This window comes from Triticum dicoccoides, chromosome 2A, assembly GCF_002162155.2.
Source record: "Triticum dicoccoides isolate Atlit2015 ecotype Zavitan chromosome 2A, WEW_v2.0, whole genome shotgun sequence".
Classification (NCBI taxonomy): domain Eukaryota; kingdom Viridiplantae; phylum Streptophyta; class Magnoliopsida; order Poales; family Poaceae; genus Triticum; species Triticum dicoccoides.
In genome coordinates this window covers 41,113,771-41,134,103 of record NC_041382.1, presented here as the reverse complement: position 1 = coordinate 41,134,103, position 20,333 = coordinate 41,113,771, and positions in this window count along the sequence as shown.

Sequence of the window (20,333 nt, the reverse complement as noted above, 5' to 3'; positions counted from 1 at the left end):
ATCATAAACCCACAATTCATCGGTCTCAACAAACACACCACAAAAAGAAGATTACATTGAATAGATCTCCATGAGAGAGGGGGAGAACATTGTATTGAGATCCAAAAAGAGAGAAGAAGCCATCTAGCTGCTAACTATGGACCCGTAGGTCTGAAGTAAACTACTCACACTTCATCGGAGGGGCTTGGATGATGATGTAGAAGCCCTTCGTGATCGATGCCCCTCCGGCGGAGCTCCGGAACAGGCCCCAAGATGGGATCTCATGGATACAGAAAGTTGCGGCGATGGAATTAGGTTTTTGGCTCCGTATCTGATCGTTTGGGGGTACATAGGTATATATAGGAGGAAGGGGTACGTCGGTGGAGCTTCGAGGGGCCCATGAGGCAGGGGGGCGCACCCTAGGGGGGGCACCGTCCACCCTCGTGACCGCCTCATGGCTTTCTTGACGGAGGGTCCAAGTCTCCTGGGTCTTATCTAATGAGAAAATCGCGTTCCCGAAGGTTTCATTCCGTTTGGACTCCGTTTGATATTCTGTTTCTCCAAAACACTGAAATAGGCAAAAAAAACAACAATTCTGGGCTGGGCCTCCGGTTAATAGGTTAGTCCCAAAAATAATATAAAAGTGGAAAATAAATCCCAATATAGTCGAAAATAGTAGGTAATATAGCATGGAGCAATCAAAAATTATAGATACGTTGGAGACGTATCAAGCATCCCCAAGCTTAATTCCTGCTCGTCCTCGAGTAGGTAAATGAGAAAAACAGAATTTTTGATGCGAAGTGCTACTTGGCATAATTTCAATGTAAATCTTCTTAATTGTGGTATGAATATTCAGATTCAAAAGATTCAAGACAAAAGTTCATGTTGACATAAAAATAATAATACTTCAAGCATACTAAGAAAGCAATTATGTCTTCTCAAAATAACATGGCCAAAGAAAGCTATCCCTACAAAATCATATAGTCTGGCTATGCTCTATCTTCACCACATAAAGTATTTAAATCATGCACAACCCCGATGACAAGCCAAGCAATTGTTTCATACTTTTGACATTTTCAAAACTTTTTCGATCTTCACGCAATACATGAGCGTGAGCCATGGATATAGCACTATATGTGGAATAGAATGGTGGTTGTGGAGAAGACAAAAGGAGGGGAAGATAGTCTCACATCAACTAGGCGTATCAACGAGCTATGGAGATGACCATCAATAGATATCAATGTGAGTGAGTAGGGATTGCCATGCAACGGATGCACTAGAGCTATAAGTATATGAAAGCTCAACAAAAGAAACTAAGTGGGTGTGCATCCAACTCGCTTGCTCACGAATACCTAGGGCATTTTGTGGAAGCCCATCATTGGAATATACAAGCCAAGTTCTATAATGAAAAATTCCCACTAGTATATGAAAGTGACAGAATGAGAGACTCTCTATCATGAAGATCATGGTGCTACTTTGAAGCACAAGTGTGGTAAAAGGATAGTAACATTGTCCCTTCTCTCTTTTTCTCTCATTTTTTTTGTTTGGGCCTTCTCTTTTTTTTATGGCCTCTTTTTTTTCGTCCGGAGTCTCATCCCGACTTGTGGGGGAATCATAGTCTCCATCATCCTTTCCTCACTTGGGACAATGCTCTAAAAATGATGATCATCACACTTTTTATTTTTCTTACAACTCACCAATTACAACTCAATACTTAGAACAAAATATGACTCTATATGAATGCCTCCGGCGGTGTACCGGGATATGCAATGAATCAAGAGTGACTTGTATGAAAGAATTATGAATGGTGGCTTTGCCACAAATATGATGTCAACTACATGATCATGCTAGCAATATGACAATGATGGAGCGTGTCATAATGAACGGAATGGTGGAAAGTTGCATGGCAATATATCTCGGAATGGCTATGGAAATGCCATGATAGGTAGGTATGGTGGCTGTTTTGAGGAAGGTATTTGGTGGGTGTGTGATATCGGTGAAAAGTGCGCGGTATTAGAGAGGCTATCAATGGTGGAAGGAAGGAAAGTGCGTATAATCCATGGACTCAACATTAGTCAAAAAGAACTCATATACTTATTGCAGAAATCTAGAAGTTATCAAAGCAAATTATTACGCGCATGCTCCTAGGGGGATAGATTGGTAGGAAAAGACCATCGCTCGTCCCCGACCGCCACTCATAAGGAAGACAATCAATAAATAAATCATGCTCCGACATCATCACATAATGGTTCACCATACGTGCATGCTACGGGAATCACAAACTTTAACACAAGAATTTCTCAAATTCACAACTACTCAACTAGCATGACTCTAATATCACCATCCTCATATCTCAAAACAATTATAAAGCATCAATTTTTTTCTTAGTATTCAACGCACTAAAAAGAAAGTTTTACAAATCTTGAATACCAAGCATATTATTATTAAGAAAATTACCATGCTATTAAGACTCTCAAAATAATCTAAGTCAATCATGAGAGATCAATAGTTTCTATAAAACAAATCCACCACCGTGCTCTAAAAGATATAAGTGAAGCACTAGAGCAAAACTATAAAACTCAAAAGATATAAGTGAAGCACTAGAGTAAAACTATAGAGCTCAAAAGATATAAGTGGAGCACATAGAGTATTCTATCAAATTCCAAATCATGTGTGGCTCTCTCAAAAGATGTGTATAGAAAGGATGATTGTGGTAGACTAACAAGCAAAGACTCAAATCATAAAAGACGCTCCAAGCAAAACACATATCATGTGGTGAATAAAATATAGCTCCAAGTAAAGTTACCGATTGAAATAGATGAAAGAGGGGATGCCTTTCGGCGCATCCCCAAGCTTTGGCTTTTAGGTGTCCTTAGATTATCTTGGGGGTGCCATGGGCATACCAAAGCTTAGGCTCTTTCCACTCCTTGTTCCATAATCCATCAAATCTTTACCCAAAACTTGAAAACTTCACAACACAAAACTTAAAGTAGAAAATCTCGTGAGCTCCGTTAGCGAAAGAAAACAAAAGACCACTTCAAGGTACTGTACTGAACTCATTATTTATTTATATTGGTGTTAAACCTACTGTATTCCAACTTCTCTATGGTTTATAAACTATTTTACTAGCCATAGATTCATCAAAATAAGCAAACAACACACGAAAAACAGAATCTATCAAAAACAGAACAGTCTGTAGTAATATGTAGCTAGCGCAAGATCTGGAACCCCAAAAATTCTAAAATAAATTGATGGACGTGAGGAATTTATCTATTAATCATCTGCATAAAGAATTAACTGAATAGCTCTCTCCAAATAAAAATGACAGCAGTTCTCGTAAGCGCTAAAGTTTCTGTTTTTTACAGCAAGTTCAACAAGACTTTTCCCAAGTCTTCCCAACGGTTCTACTTGGCACAAACAATAATTAAACACAAAAAACACAACCAAAACAGAGGCTAAATAATTTATTTATTACTAAACAGGAGCAAAAGGCAAGGAATAAAAATAAAATTGGGTTGCCTCCCAACAAGCGCTATCGTTTAACGCCCCTAGCTAGGCATAACAAGCAAGAATAGATCTAGGTATTGCCATCTTTGGTAGGCAATCCATAAGTGGCTCTCATGATAGATTCATATGGTAATTTTATTTTCTTTCTAGGGAAGTGTTCCATGCCCTTTTTTAATAGAAATTGAAATCTAATATTCCCTTCCTTCATATCAATAATTGCACCAACCGTTCTAAGGAAAGGTCTACCGAGAATAATAGGGCAAGAAGGATTACAATCTATATCAAGAACGTTAAAATATACGGGCACATAATTCCTATTTGCAACAATAATAACATCATTAATTCTCCCCATAGGTTTCTTAATAGTGGAATCCGCAAGATGCAAGTTTAGAGAGCAATCATCAAAATCACGGAAATCTAGCAAATCACACAAAGTTTTGGGAATAGTAGAGACACTAGCACCCAAATCACACAAAGCATAAAACTCATTATCTTTAATTTTAATTTTAGTAGTAGGTTCCCACTCATCATAAAGTTTTCTAGGGATAGAAACTTTCAACTCAAGTTTTTCTTCATAAGATTGCATCAAGGCATCAACGATATGTTCGGTAAAGGCTTTATTTTGACTAGAAGCATGAGGAGAATTTAGCACGGATTGCAACAAGGAAATACAATCAATTAAAGAGCAATTTTCATAATTAAATTCCTTGAAATCCAATATAGTGGGTTTAGCATCATCTAGGGTTTTATTTCTTTTAATCCCACTTTTATCAATTTCATCATCAAGATCTAAATACTCTAAATTTTTAGAACGCCTTCTAAGTAAAGGTGGAACATATTAAGTCCCATCATTATCAAGATTAATATTGCAAATCAAAGATTTAATAGGGGACACATCAATAACTTTTAGATCTTCATCTTTATTTTCATAGGAATTGTGAGAACACGCTTTAATAAAGGCATCTTTCATAGCACGCGTCCTAGCGGTTCTTTCCTTGCACTCATCAATGGAAATTCTCATGGCTTTGAGAGAATCATTGATATCATGCTTAGGAGGAATAGATCTAAGCTTTAAAGAATCAACATCAAGAGAAATTCTATCAACGTTCCTAGCCAAATTATCAATCTTAAGCAATTTTTCTTCAATCATAGCATTAAAATTATTTTGCAAAGAAATAAATTCTTTAATATTAGATTCAAAATCAGAGGGCATCTTATTATAATTTCCATAAGAATTGTTGTAGGAATTACCATAATTATTAGAGGGATTACTAGGATAAGGCCTAGAGTTGAAATTTCCTCTATACGCGTTGTTACCAAAATTATTCCTACCAACAAAATTCACATCCATAGATTCATTATTATTCTCAATCAAAGTAGACAAAGGCATATCATTAGGATCAGATGAAACACTCTTAGTAGCAAATAATTTCATAAGTTCACCCATCTTTCCACTCAAAACATTAATTTCTTCTATCGCATGCACATTTTTATTAGTGGATCTTTCAGTGTGCCATTGAGAATAATTAACCATAATATTATCTAGGAGTTTAGTAACATCTCCTAAAGTGATTTCCATAAAAGTGCCTCCCGTGGCCGAATCTAAAAGATTTCTAGAAGCAAAATTCAATCCGGCATAAATTTTTTGTATAATCGTCCACAAATTGAAACCATGAGTAGGGCAATTACGTATCATTAATTTCATTCTCTCCCAAGCTTGTGCAACATGTTCATGATCAAGTTGCTTAAAATTCATAATATCGTTTCTAAGAGAGAAGATCTTAGCGGGAGGAAAATACTTAGAGATAAAAGCATCTTGGCACTTGTTCCATCAATCAATACTATTTTTAGGCAAAGATGAAAGCCAAGCTTTAGCATGATCTCTAAGCGAAAAAGGAAATAGCTTCAATTTACCAATATCATTATCGACATCTTTCTTCTTTTGCATGTCACACAAATCAATGAAGCTATTAAGATGGGTAGTGGCATCTTCACTAGGAAGGCCGGAGAATGGATATTTCATGACAAGATTCAGCAAAGCAGCATTAATTTCACAAGATTCAGCATCGGTAAGAGGAGCAATCGGAGTGCTAAGGAAATCATTATTGTTGGTATTGGTGAAGTCACACAATTTGGTATTATCTGGAGCCATCGCGACAAACAAGCAATCCAACACACGAGCAAACAAAAAGCAAACGGGCAAAAGTGGTAAATAGAGAGGGAGGATAGAGAGAGAGGGCGAATAAAATGGCAAGGGTGAAGTGGGGGAGAGGAAAACGAGAGGCAAATGGCAAATAATGTAATGCGGGAGATAGGGATTGTGATGGGTACTTGGTATGTTGACTTCTGCGCAGACTCCCCGGCAACGGCGCCAGAAATTCTTCTTGCTACCTCTTAAGCAATGCGTTGGATTTCCCCGAAGAGTAAAGGATGATGCAGCAAAGTAGCGTAAGTATTTCCCTCGATTTTTGAGAACCAAGGTATCAATCCAGTAGGAGGCTACGCGTGAGTCCCTCATACCTACACAAAAACAATAGCTCAATGCAACCAACGCGCTTAGGGGTTGTCAATCCCTTCATGGTCACTTACGAAAGTGAGATCTGATAGAGATGATAAATAATATTTTTGGTATTTTTGGTATAAAGATGCAAAGTGAAAAGTAAAAGGCAAAGCAAAAAAGCAAAGCAATAATAAAGTGATGGAGATTGATATGATGAGAAAGAGACCCGGGGGCCATAGGTTTCACTAGTGGCTTCTCTCAAGAGCATAAGTATTCTACGGTAGGTGAACAAATTACTGTTGAGCAATTGACAGAATTGAGCATAGTTATGAGAATATCTAGGTATGATCATGTATATAGGCATCACGTCCGAGACAAGCAGACCGACTCCTGCCTGCATCTACTACTATTACTCCACTCATTGACCGCTATCCAGCATGCATCTAGAGTATTAAGTTAAAAATAGAGTAACGCCTTAAGCAAGATGACATGATGTGGAGGGATAGTTTCATGCAATATGATAAAAACCCCATGTTGTTATCCTAGATGGCAACAATACAATACGTGCCTTGCTGCCCCTTCTGTCACTGGGAAAGGACACTGCAAGATCGAACCCAAAGCTAAGCACTTCTCCCATGGCAAGAAAAACCAATCTAGTAGGCCAAACCAAACTGATAATTCGAAGAGACTTGCAAAGATAACCAATCATACATAAAAGAATTCAGAGAAGATTCAAATATTATTCATAGATAGACTGGATCATAAACCCACAATTCATTGGTCTCAACAAACACACCGCAAAAAGAAGATTGCATCGAATAGATCTCCACGAGAGAGGGGGAGAACATTGTATTGAGATCCAAAAAGAGAGAAGAAGCCATCTAGCTACTAACTATGGACCCGTAGGTCTGAAGTAAACTACTCACACTTCATCGGAGGGGCTTGGATGATGATGTAGAAGCCCTCCGTGATTGATGCCCCCTCCGGTGGAGCTCAAGAACAGGCCCCAAGATGGGATCTCGTGGATACAGAAAGTTGCGGTGGTGGAATTAGGTTTTTGGCTCCGTATCTGATCGTTTGGGGATATGTAGGTATATATAGGAGGAAGGAGTACGTCGGTGGAGCTTCGAGGGGCCCATGAGGCAGGGGGCGCGCTCTAGGGGGGGGGGCGCCCTCCACCCTCGTGACCGCCTCGTGGCTTTCTTGACAGAGGGTCCAAGTCTCCTGGGTCTTATCTGATGAGAAGATCGCGTTCCCGAAGGTTTCATTCCGTTTGGACTCCGTTTGATATTATGTTTCTCCGAAACATTGAAATAGGCAAAAAAGCAGCAATTCTGGGCTGGGCCTCCGGTTAATAGGTTAGTCTCAAAAATAATATAAAAGTAGAAAATAAAGCCCAATATAATTCAAAACAGTAGGTAATATATCATGGAGCAATCAAAAATTATAAATACGTTGGAGACGTATCAGTCCTCCCATCCCCTCCCACCTCAAGCCGCTCCTCCTCGCCTTCATGGACGGCCGCCTGCTCCCGCCGTTCGCGCCCGCGTGCCTGCTCCTCATCGCCTCGCTCTTGCCCGCGGATCGCAGAGCATCTCATGGCGTCCCCGGCGCGGCCAGCCTCCGTCTTCGGCCCTTTCGGCTCCGCCGCCGACCTCACCATCTTCTCCACTCCGACCACGACGCAGCGGGCGGATCCAGGCCGTGCGAGTGAGATGGCGGCCAGATCCTCGTATGGCGAGGACACGCAGCGGTCCCCACCGGCTAAATCAGGTCCGTCTCCTCCCACAGCTGAGTCGTTTTACTGGCGGTTTGCCTCGCACGGCCACGACCTCTGACCCCTTCTCATTGATTTTCTCGGGCGGCCGCCTCTCCCACCATCGACGGCACGTGCTGAACACCGAGATCCTCCGCGCCAAGGCCAAGCTCCTCGAGGAGGATCCACCCAAGCTACATGCCGGCCACAGCCCCCCCACCAGTGAATCTTCTCCGGCTCTTACGTCCCCACCAACGAAGGCGACGTCCTCACGCGGATTCACATCCTCCTCCCAAAGCAGCCGTCCCCGGTGAGCCATCCTAGTGGCCAGAGGAGGTGGAGGAGCACCTGCCTCCTCTCCCCCAGCGCGTGGGCCGGTGGCTGCTTCCTCTTCCCCGCCTAGTGAACGGGGTGAGATTCCCCTCTCTGCCTCCAGATCCAAATCAAAGTTTTTCTATATGCATTTAGCCTCCACTGAATCTTTGAGTTCCAGTTTCATTCGTGTGTACTTATTACAATTGGTTTGTGTCAATGCAACCTTAGTCCAGATACCATCGTTCCCAGAGAATCCAAATTTCAGTTAGTTCATGTCAGTGTGGACTTATCAGCATGATTCGACCATGAATCCATGATATTATCTAGTGCAGCCAATGGTTTACTCATGGTACCAATTACCCTTATGAAATGGACAGTGCCACGTGCAAATGAACTGAAACATTTTATTTTATTTTGCGGGTACTTTGAGTCTTGACCATCCCAGGTCTGAACCCTGCAACACAGCACAACACTATTATAGTGCATGCATCCTATTAATGCGGAAGGTTTCATATATAGATTGATAATCCATGTGACTTTGACTGAATTGTTGAGTTAGTATATACTTGACCATCTCCGTCTGGCGCCCACACTCCCTCACACTACACGTCTTCATCCACTGGGATGGAGAGGTGCTACGCACTTTACGTAGTATACATCTATGGTGAGCCAGTCAGTAGTCGTGGCTGAGTCATCAATACTCACCTAGCAGCCACTTGTTGGCCACTTGATTCAGAGTTTCAGACCATATAACCATGCTTTAGAAGGCTATATTTGGTAAACACCCAAAATGCCTCTTTTTTAGCTGATGAATCGTCCTACATGCACAATTTGCTTGATGTCCTTGTTTATCCAGATTCTAGAATGTTTGATTGCAACATTCTATTGAAGATAGAAGTATAGGACCGGCGTACATGATCTGGAACCTTTTGGTTTCAATCAGTTGCTGCTGCTGATTTAATGACTATGCTTACGCTGTTGTTGATTAAATGCTTATGTTGTTGCTGCATGCTTATGCTACTGATTCAATGCTTAGGAATTGATTGAATTGAACCTGTTGTAATCCTTCCTGTTCTACTTGTATTTAAATTTTGGGTTTCTATTTGATTTTTTAGTCTGTTATTTACGGTTCATCTTCAGTTTCTTCTGTAACTTGCTTGGAGCTTAGAATACACAGCCCAACTAGTCTCATATACAACTAAGACCAATGATTCATGCTAAATGCTAAATTCTATATATATATATATATATATATATATATATATATATCTGTGTGTGTGTGTGTGTTGGATTGGAGAACCACTCGAGGAGGGAGGGAGGAAGCACAGAAGGTCACCGTGGACCTCGCCCAACTCCCACCCATCTTCCTGCCTGCAGCTGTAGGTAACCCCCTCCCTCTCCCTGCCTTGTCAGACCTGAAGATGCAGTGTCCAAGATATTCAGTGAACTATGTGGATTCAGACAGCAACGCTTCAGTTAACTATGTAGATCATGTAATGTATTGTTAATCACCAGTTACTGTTTCCTTTCACTGCATCGTCGTGCCGGTTACTACTACTGTTCCTACATAATCACAAGCATGGATGGATGATTATCTCAGATCAGATGTTGCTAGATTACTTTCTTAGATTGATTTTGTCACCAAGCCACACAAATCATCTAGTTAGATAGAATCCGCTACGCTAGGGTGATTAATGAACGACCAAACAATAATAGGAACATGGGCACCAGGTTTTAGAGGGCTTGTGATTTTGTGGTTGCAGCAAGCCCGCCTTGTACGCCCGACGAGTTTATCCTGTGTATTTTGTCTTGCTAGACGAGTTATCCAGCAATACTTGTGCATAGTAGAAAATTATCATAGATCCTGGCTGTAACCTTCTTTTGTGCTTGTGACTTCGGCCCGCAAGATTTTGTGGGGATTTGGTAGCAGACTAGAGGTAGAGGCTGACGATTTCTTGTTGTTTCAGTCAAGTGCTTGATAGATAGCTGTCTCATATGCATTTTCCGTTCCTAATGGTGCCTTTTCATTTCCTTGCCAGGCCAAATAAAGGATGTTGTTCTCGGTTGAGTTGTGCTTGAGGATGAGCAGAGAGAGAAATTTAATCAAATCCAATAGGTAGGTTCTTTGTTCTTATCACATGTTGGCAGATTCTATTTGTTGTGCATATGCCAAGTCTGTCTACCTGATTGTAAACATAACTGCAATACTGTATATATGTTGACAGTCTGGTAAAAACTTGTTGTGCCTGGGTTTGTGGATCTTAAAAAAATCATCTATCATTTCCTTACTCATACAAAAAGCCCAGCTATTGTTCTTGTAAATACAGATGTGCATACCATCGGCACCTTCACCAAACAGAGAAGGCTCTAGCCACTTCTTATGTCAAGAAAAATAGAAGCGCCCCTAAATTTAAACATATTCCTCTTTACTGAAAACTCATTGTTCTTTTCTGAACTATTGCAAAAATTGAGCAGTGGTACTGATTATGTAAATTTTATATTGTCTTGGTAGCTTCACTCGTGTCTGCCACTGCTCATTGTCGTGTTGACAGAGCGTTCACCCGATGGCGGAATACCACGCCACGGCGTGGGCAGTCGGCGGTTGTGCTATATATGTTAGGTAACAAACATTACAGGCAGTGGAGAACTTTTAGCTTTTCCACACGTGTATATCTTTAGACAACTTTCAGTTTTCTTTTCATGTGCTGAAACTGAAAGAAATCTTTGATGCTAACTCTGCGTGTGATTATGGCAGTGACAAACCCGAAAACCATGACTTCGATCTACTGAGGAAGCTTGTGTTTCCCGACGGATCAGTCCTGCGAGCCAAACTGTCCGGGAGACAAACTGCACTATAGTTGTCGTGGAAATTCCATGCGATGGAAGCTTCTAGAGCCTGCTGGTACTTCCTAGCCAGAAGCACCACGAGCTCGATGTCCAGCCCTACATCCACCACCCCACGCACAAGGTTGCTCCCTGCTCCCTCCTATTAATTTATCTGTCTAGCTCAATCCTACATTCCTACCGCTACTGTTGCTGTTGGAATCGAGATGCTACCCTCATCCTGCTGCTGTCTGTCAATCGAATCAAACTGCCCAGAGAATGAATGAGTTTGCAATCCTTCCTAATTTTTTGTTCTTGTTATATTTTGAAATCGATGCAACAGGTGCTTTGCTCTTGCTCACGTCTAGCACCGTCTCCAGCGCGGTGGTGCTTCTTAAGGCGACCGGCGTGACGGCGGCGAACAAAAGCTCTCTGGTGAGTCGGCTCCATCTTCTAGCCCTAGCTCCCTATTTTCTGCTCCTATAGCATGCTCTGTTGGTTTAGAACACTAGCAACAGTAGCCTACCGTGTACACTAGCAGCTTGCTTACACACTTGTCACTTTTGCTTGTGGTAGCCATTACGTAGCTGAATCATGTTCATGTCTACTAATCATCAGTTCATAGTATTTGGCTTCTGTGTGATGGTCTGCGACTATTTTATGGTGATGTGGATATACTTTATGATTTAAAGTTACTAATATTTTTTGTTTTGATTCTTTCTCTGGTGCGAGGAAAGTTGTGAGTAGACGTCAATGATGCCTACTTGCTTGGCTGCTACAGTGATGCATGCGCCGGTCAAGCAAGCACACATGCATATACGTACATGTTAGGATAGGAGCAGATGTGCCATAATTCCTGTGTAAGGAAATGTATTCCTGAGATGATTTTGTTATGTTATGTAAACCTGGGAGATGTGTTATGTGATGTGATATGATGGATGATTTGAATTCGACATTGAGTTTTCCTGATTTGAATATGAAACAATGTCGGATGCGTGTGTGTAACTGGATTAAATAGGTCTTGTGCCCAAACAATTTTTCCAAACATTAATTTAAAATCCGAGATCTAATACTGGACAACTAATTGGGCTGAAAAATGCCACAGCCCAACAAGCATTGGTCTGTTTAAAAAGTGAAACAAAAAAGCCTCAGAAAATAAAAAAATATATATTGCAAAAAAGGCCAAGGCCCCCTAATATGGAAGTATGGCCCATGTAGAAATTACCAGAGAAAACATACTAAATGGGCTGAATTAATAGGCTTGGCCCATATAGACACCTAATCGGACCGGGCTGAATCTTATCAACGACCTTTTCAATTGGTCGCAATTTTGCCACGTCAGATCTGACGTGGCCTAGGCAGACAGCTAGCGACCAAAACAGAAGGTCATAGAATCAATGACCTTTTGTTTTGGTCGTGGAATTCCACGACCTTCTCACAATGAAGGTCATTAATTTCAGTTTATGACCGCCAGCTTTTGACCATCTGTTTTTGGTCACAGAAAGGTCACAAATGAAAAACAATGACCTTTTAGTGACCAATAGTGATGGTCGCGAGTTGACATATTTCTTGTAGTGTCATGATCACCATCGTCACCGGCTTGACACCTTGATCTCCATCGAAGCATCGTTGTTGTCTCACCAACTATTGCTTCTACGACTATTGCTACCACTTAGTGATAAAGTAAAGCAATTACATTGCAATGGCATTTCATACAATAAAGCGACAACCATATGGCTCCTGCCAGTTGCCGATAACAGTGTTACAAAACATGATCATCTCATACAACAATTTATATATTCACGTCTTGACCATATCACATCACAACATGCCCTACAAAAACAAGTTAGACGTCCTCTACTTTGTTGTTGCAAGTTTTACGTGGCTGCTACGGGCTTAGCAAGAACCGTTCTTACCTACGCATCAAAAACCACATGGCACTATCATCAGGAAGATTAACTCCCAGCTGAGTCAAGTGGTTATGGTACCCAGACATTCTGAGTATGTGTTCACTGACAGAACTGTTCTCCTCCATCTTGCAGCAATAGAACTTGTTGGAGACTTCATATCTCTCAACTCGGGCATTTGCTTGAAATATTAACTTCAACTCTTGGAACATCTCATATGCTCCATGATGTTCAAAACATCTTTGAAGTCCCGATTCTAAGACGTAAAGCATGACACACTAAACTATTGAGTAGTCATCATATTTAGCTTGCTAGACGTTCATAACGTCTGGAGTTGCTCCTGCAGCATGCCTTGCACCTAGCGGTGCTTTCAGGACATAATTCTTCTGTGCAACAATGAGGATAATCCTCAAGTTACGGACCCAGTCCATGTAGTTGCTATCATCATCTTCCAACTTAGCTTTCTCTAGGTACGCATTAAAATTCAAGGGAACGGTAGCACGGGCCATTGATCTACAACAACATAGATATGCAAAAACTATCAGGACTAAGTTCATGGTAAATTAAAGTTCAATTAATCATATTACTTAAGAACTCCCACTTAGATAGACATCCCTCTAGTCATCTAAATGATCAAGTGATCCATATCAACTAAACCAATGTCCGATCATCACATGAGATGGAGTAGTTTTCAATGGTGAACATCTGTATGTTGATCATATCTACTATATGATTCACACTCGACCTTTCAGTCTGAGTGTTCTGCCATATATGCATATGCTAGGCTCGTCAAGTTTAACCCGAGTATTCTACACGTGCAAAACTATCTTGCACCAGTTGTATGTGAACGTAGAGCTTATCACACCCGATCACCACGTGGTGTCTCGGCACAACGAACTGTCACAACGGTGCATACTCAGGGAGAACACTTATACCTTAAAATTTAGTGAGGGATCATCTTATAATGCTACCGCCGTACTTAGCAAAATAAGATGCATAAAGATAAACATGACATGCAATCACAATATGTGACATGATATGGCCATCATCATCTTGTGCCTTTGATCTCCATCTCCAAAGCACCGTCATGATCTCCATCATCACCGGCTTGACACCTTGATCTCTATCATAGCGTCATTGTCGTCTTGCCAACTATTGCTACTACAACTATCGCTACCGTATTGTGATAAAGTAAAGCAATTACATGGTGATTGCATTTCATACAATAAAGCGACAACCATAAGGCTCCTGCCAGTTGTGGATAACTTTTACAAAACATGATCATCTCATAAAATAACTTATATCACATCATGTCTTAACCATATCACATCAAAACATGCAATGGAAAAACAAGTTAGACGTCCTCTACTTTGTTGTTGCAAGTTTTACATGGCTGCTACGGGCTTCTAGCAAGAACCGTTCTTACCTACGCATCAAAACCACAATGATTTTTCGTCAAGTGTGTTGTTTTAACCTTCGACAAGGACCGGCCGTAGTCAAATTCGATTCAACTAAAGTTGGAGAAACAGACACCCGCCAGCCACCTTTATGCAAAACAAGTTGCATGTCTGTCGGTGGAACCGGTCTCATGAACGTGGTCATGTAAGGTTGGTCTGGGCCGCTTCATCCAACAATACCGCCGAGTCAAAATAAGACGTTGGTGGTAAGATGTATGAATATTATCGCCCACAACTCTTTGTGTTCTACTCGTGCATATCATCTATGCATAGACCTGGCTCTGATGCCACTGTTGGGTTACGCAGCATGCAGTTTCAAAAAATTCCTACGATCATGCAAGATCTATCTAGGAGATGCAAAGCAACGAGAGGGGGAGAGTGTGTCCATGTACCCTCGTAGACCGAAAGCGGAAGTGTTAGGTTAACGGGTTGATGTAGTCAAACATCTTCGCGATCCAACTGATCAAGTACCGAACGTACGACACCTTCGAGTTTAGCGCACGTTCAGCTCGATAACGTCCCTCGAACTCTTGATCCAGCAGAGGATCGAGAGAGAGTTTTGTCAGCACGATGGCGTGGTGACAGTGATGGTGATGTGATCCGCGCAGGGCTTCGCCTAAGTACTACGTGAATATGACCGGAGGAGTAAACCGTGGAGAGAGGCACCGCACACGGCTTCGAACCTTTCGTGTGTCTCCAAGGGGTGCCCTGCCCACGTATATAAAGGAGGGAGAGGAGGAGGCCGGCCACCAGGGGCGCGCCAAGAGGGGGAGTCCTACTAGGACTCCAGTCCTAGTAGGAGTCGCCCCCCCCCTTTTTTCTTCTCATGGAGGGGGAAAGAGGGAAGGAGAGGGAGAGGGGGAAGGAAAGGGGGGCCGCACCCCTTCCCCTTGTCCAATTCGGACAGCCCATGGGGGGCGGCGCGCGCCACCCCTTGTGGGCTCCCATCTCTATCCCCTATGGCCCATGTTGGCCCATTACTTCCCCGGGGGGTTCCGGTAACCCCTTGATACCCCGATAAATATCCAAAATGTCCCGAAACTATTCCGGTGTCCAAATACTATCGTCCAATATATCAATCTTTACGTCTCGACCATTTCAAGACTCCTCGTTATGTCCACGATCTCATCCGGGACTCCGAACAATCTTCAGTCACCAAAACACATAACTCATAATACAAATCATCATCGAACGTTAAGAGTGTGGACCCTACGGGTTCGAGAAGTAGACATGACCGAGAACAACGGAACCTTGATGCTCATATTGGTTCCTACATATTCTACGAAGATCTTTATCGGCCAAACCGCAATAACAACATGCGTTATTCCCTTTGTCATCGATATGTTACTTGCCCGAGATTCGATTGTTGGTATCCTCATACCTAGTTTAATCTCGTTACCGGCAAGTCTCTGTACTTGTTCCGTAATGCATCATCCCGCAACTAACTCATTAGTCACTGATACGTCTCCAAGGTATCTATAATTTTTGATTGTTCCATGCTATTATATTATCTGTTTTGGATGTTTAATGGGCTTTATTATACCTTTCTATATTATTTTTGGGACTAACCTATTAACCGAAAGCCCAGTGCAAATTGCTGTTTTTTTGCCTATTTCAGTGTTTTGGAGAAAAGGAATATTAAACGGAATCCAAACAGAATGAAACCTTCGCGAGAATCCAAACAGAATCCAGGAGACTTGGAGTGGACGTCAAGAAAGCAGCAAGGAAGCCACGAGGCAGGAGGGTGCGCCCCCCACCCTCGTGGGCCCCTAGCAGCTCACCGACCTATTTCTTTCGCCTATATATACTCTTATACCCTAAAAACCTTCGGAGAGAGCCACGAAATACATTTTCCACCGCCGCAACCTTCTGTACCTGTGAGATCCCATCTTGGGGCCTTTTCCGGCGATCTGTCGGAGGGGGATTCGATCACAGAGGGCTTCTACATCAACACCATAGCCTCTCCGATGATGTGTGAGTAGTTTACCACAGACCTTCGGGTCCATAGTTATTAGCTAGATGGCTTCTTCTCTCTCTTTGGATCTCAATACAAAGTTCTCCTCGATCTTCTTGGAGATCTATTCAATGTAACTCTTTTTGCGGTGTGTTTGCCGAGATCAGATGAATTGTGGGTTTATGAACTTGATTATCTATGAATATTATTTGATTCTTCTCTAAATTCTTATGTGCATGATTTGATATCTTTGCAAGTCTCTCCGAATTATCGGTTTAGTTTGGCCTACTAGATTGATCTTTCTTGCAATGGGAGAAGTGCTTAGCTTTGGGTTCATTATTGCGGTGCTCGATCCCGGTGACAGAAAGGGAAACGACACGTATTGTATTGTTGCCATCGAGGATAAAAAGATGGGGTTTATATCATATTGCTTGAGTTTATCCCTCTACATCATGTCATCTTGCCTAATGCATTACTTCGTTCTTATGAACTTAATACTCTAGATGCATGCTGGATAGTGGTCGATGTGTGGAGTAATAGTAGTAGATGCAGAATCGTTTCGGTCTACTTGACACAGACGTGATGCCTATATTCATGATCATTGCCTTAGATATCATCATAACTATGCGCTTTTCTATCAATTGCTCGGCAGTAATTTGTTCACCCACGTAATACATGCTATCTTGAGAGAAGTCACTAGTGAAACCTATGGCCCCCATGTCTACTTTACATCATATAAGTTTCCAATCTACAATTCTAGTTTACTATTTATTTTGCAATCTTTATTTTCCAATCTATACCACAAAAATATCAAAAATATTTATCTTATTATCTTTATCAGATCTCACTTTTGCAAGTGCCCTTGAAGGGATTCACAACCCCTTTATCGCGTTGGTTGCAAGGTTCTTATTTGTTTGTGCAGGTACTAGGCGATTTGCATGTAGTCTCCTACTTGATTGATAGCTTGGTTCTCAAAAACCGAGGGAAATACTTATGCTACTTTGCTGCATCAACTTTTCCTCTTCAAGGGCAAACCAACGCATGCTCAAGAGGTAGCAAGAAGGATTTCTGGCGCTGTTGCCGGGGAGATCTACGCACAAGTCAAGACATACCAAGTACCCATCACAAACTCTTATCCCTCGCATTACATTATTTGCCATTTGCCTCTCGTTTTCCTCTCCCCCACTTCACCCTTTGCCTTTTCTTTGCCTTCTTCCCGTATGTATGTTTTTTGTGTTTCCATGTGCCTTCTATTTGCTTGCATCTTTGCTTGCTAAAAATCTATTGATATGGATCCACTTAAAGTGTTCTACTTGGATCATCTTCAATCCTTATGCACTTGTGCAGAAACCCCAACTAGCCTAGTTGATGGGAAATCTTTAGATGAGCATGCTCATTTTGTGCGTCACTGTTTGTCTGAGAAAGGCAGACTCTTATGGGATCAAATAAACCGATTGTTGTGTTATGCTTGGAATCTTTGTGAAATTTATGATTTTACTTGTTGCTCTAAGAACCCTAAAAAACACGTCCCCTACCTATGTGAGTTTAATGATAATGAAATCTTATCTTCTTATGCAAAGGGTGTTTATAGTTATTACGATATCGAACAAATTGAAGAATTTGTTGCTTTTAAGGGTGCTTATGAAGTTGCTTCTTTGATTGAAAAGTATGATATTACTCTCTATGAATCTGAAAATTTTGACATGCTTAAATATTGCTATGAAAACTATGCTCATAATTTCTATGTCAAAGCATTTATTGAAAGAATGACCGTTGCTTTGGAAGAAAATAATGATATGCACGAATCTATAGATAATTATGATTCCGATGATTTGATTGAAATATCCCTTGATGAACATGATGCTTGCTATTCTTGTGGCCATGATGCCAATATTTATGAAGATGAATTTTCTATAGTTCCTTATGTTAAACATGAGATCGTTGCTATTGCACCCATACTTGATAATTCATTCGATGAAAAGCATGATTGTAATGATGTTATTATAAGTTCTCTTAATGAAAATTGTGTTAATGATATGCAAAACCTCAAGCTTGGGGATGCTAGTTTTGCTATGACTACTATTTGTTGCAATGTTCATGGTTGGGGTGATTCTTCTTATGATCTTGAAAATTTATTTAAGCCCCATGATGAATATGAGATTGATAATAATGTTTGCAATAATATTGAAAGTGGGTTTGGAAGAGTGTCAACTTTAGATCCCACATATTTGGAGAATGTTCAATCTTATGAAGTTTTTGATAAAAGTGGGTTTGGAGAGGTCATGACTTTAGTTAATGTTAATCCCACTATTTTGGAAGAGTGTCAACTTTGCATACATGTGGATCGTGTTAAGAATATGTTTTGTGATAGCTATATTGTTGAATTTTCTTATGATCCTACATGTAATTATTATGAGAGAAGAAAAATATGGTTGTAGAAATTTTCATGTTAGTAAATTACCTCTCGTTATGTTGAGATTGCTATTATTTCATTCCTCTTCCTTGCATATGCTAGTTTTTGTTTGCCTTGATAATTTGTTTGCCTATAAGATGCCTATGCATAGGAAGTGTGTTAGACTTAGATGTGTTTGTCACGCGTTTTATGATGCTCTCTTTGTGCTTCAATTCTTGTCTTTCATGTGACCATCATTGAAATCTCTTTGCCTAGCTAGGGGCGTTAAATGATAGCACTTGTTGGGAGGCAACCCAATTTTATTTTTGTTCCTTGCTTTTTGTTCCTGTTTAGTAATAAATAAATCATCTATCCTCTGTTATGATTGTGTTTTTTATGCTTTAATTAGTGTTTGTGCCAAGTAAAGCCTTTAGGATCTTCTTGGATGATTGTTGTTTGATCTTGCTGGAAAAAAACAGAAAGTATGCACTCACGAGAATAATTTTCATTAATTACCAGAGCGATAAAATACCAATTACAACTGCAGTAGATTAATATACAAATTACCCTGGTTGTCCTAATTTGGTAGAATTTTTGGAGTTACAGAAGTATTCAAAATCTACAGATTGCTACAGACTGTTATGTTTTTGACAGATTTTGTTTTTCGTGTGTTGTTTGCTTATTTTGATGAATCTATGCCTAGTATCAGGGGGTATGAACCATAGAGAAGTTGGAATACAGTAGGTTTAACACCAATATAAATAAATAATGAATTCATTACAATACCTTAAGGTGGTTGTCTGTTTTCTTATACTAACGGAGCTCATGAGATTTTCTGTTGAGTCTTGTGTTGTGAAGTTTTCAAGTTTTTTGGTAAAGATTTGATGGATTATGGAATAAGGAGTGGCACGAGCCTAAGCTTGGGGATGCCCAAGGCACACCAAGGTAAAATTCAAGGACAACCAAAAGCCTAAGCTTGGGGATGCCCCGGAGGCATCCCCTCTTTCGTCTTCGTCTATCGGTAACTTTACTTGAGGCTATATTTTTATTCACCACATGATATGTGTTTTGCTTGGAGCATCTTGTATGATTTGAGTCTTTGCTTTTTAGTTTACCACAATCATCCTTGCTGTACACACCTTTTGGGAGAGACACACATGAATCGGAATTTATTAGAATACTCTATGTGCTTCACTTATATCTTTTGAGCTAGATAATTTTGCTCTTGTGCTTCACTTATATTTTTTAGAGCACGGTGGTGGTTTTATTTTGTAGAAATTATTGATCTCTCATGCTTCACTTATATTATTTTGAGAGTCTTTTAGAACAGCATGGTAATTTGCTTTGGCTATAAAGCTAGTCCTAATATGATAGGCATTCAAGATGGGTATGATAAAAACTTTCATATAAAGTGCATTGAATACTATGATTCTTAATAGATGTTTTGAGATATCAAGGTGGTAATGTTAGAGTCAGGCTAGTTGGGCAATTGTGAAATTGAGAAATACTTGTGTTAAAGTTGGAAAGTCCCGTAGCATGCATGTATGGTAAACGTTGTGTGACAAATTTGAAGCATGGGGTGTTCTTTGAGTGCTTTCCTTATGAGTGGCGGTCGGGGACGAGCGATGGTCTTTTCCTACCAATCTATCCCTCTAGAGGCATGCGTATTAGTACTTTGCTTCGAGGGCTAATAAACTTTTGCAATAAGTATATGAGTTCTTTATGACTAATGTGAGTCCATGG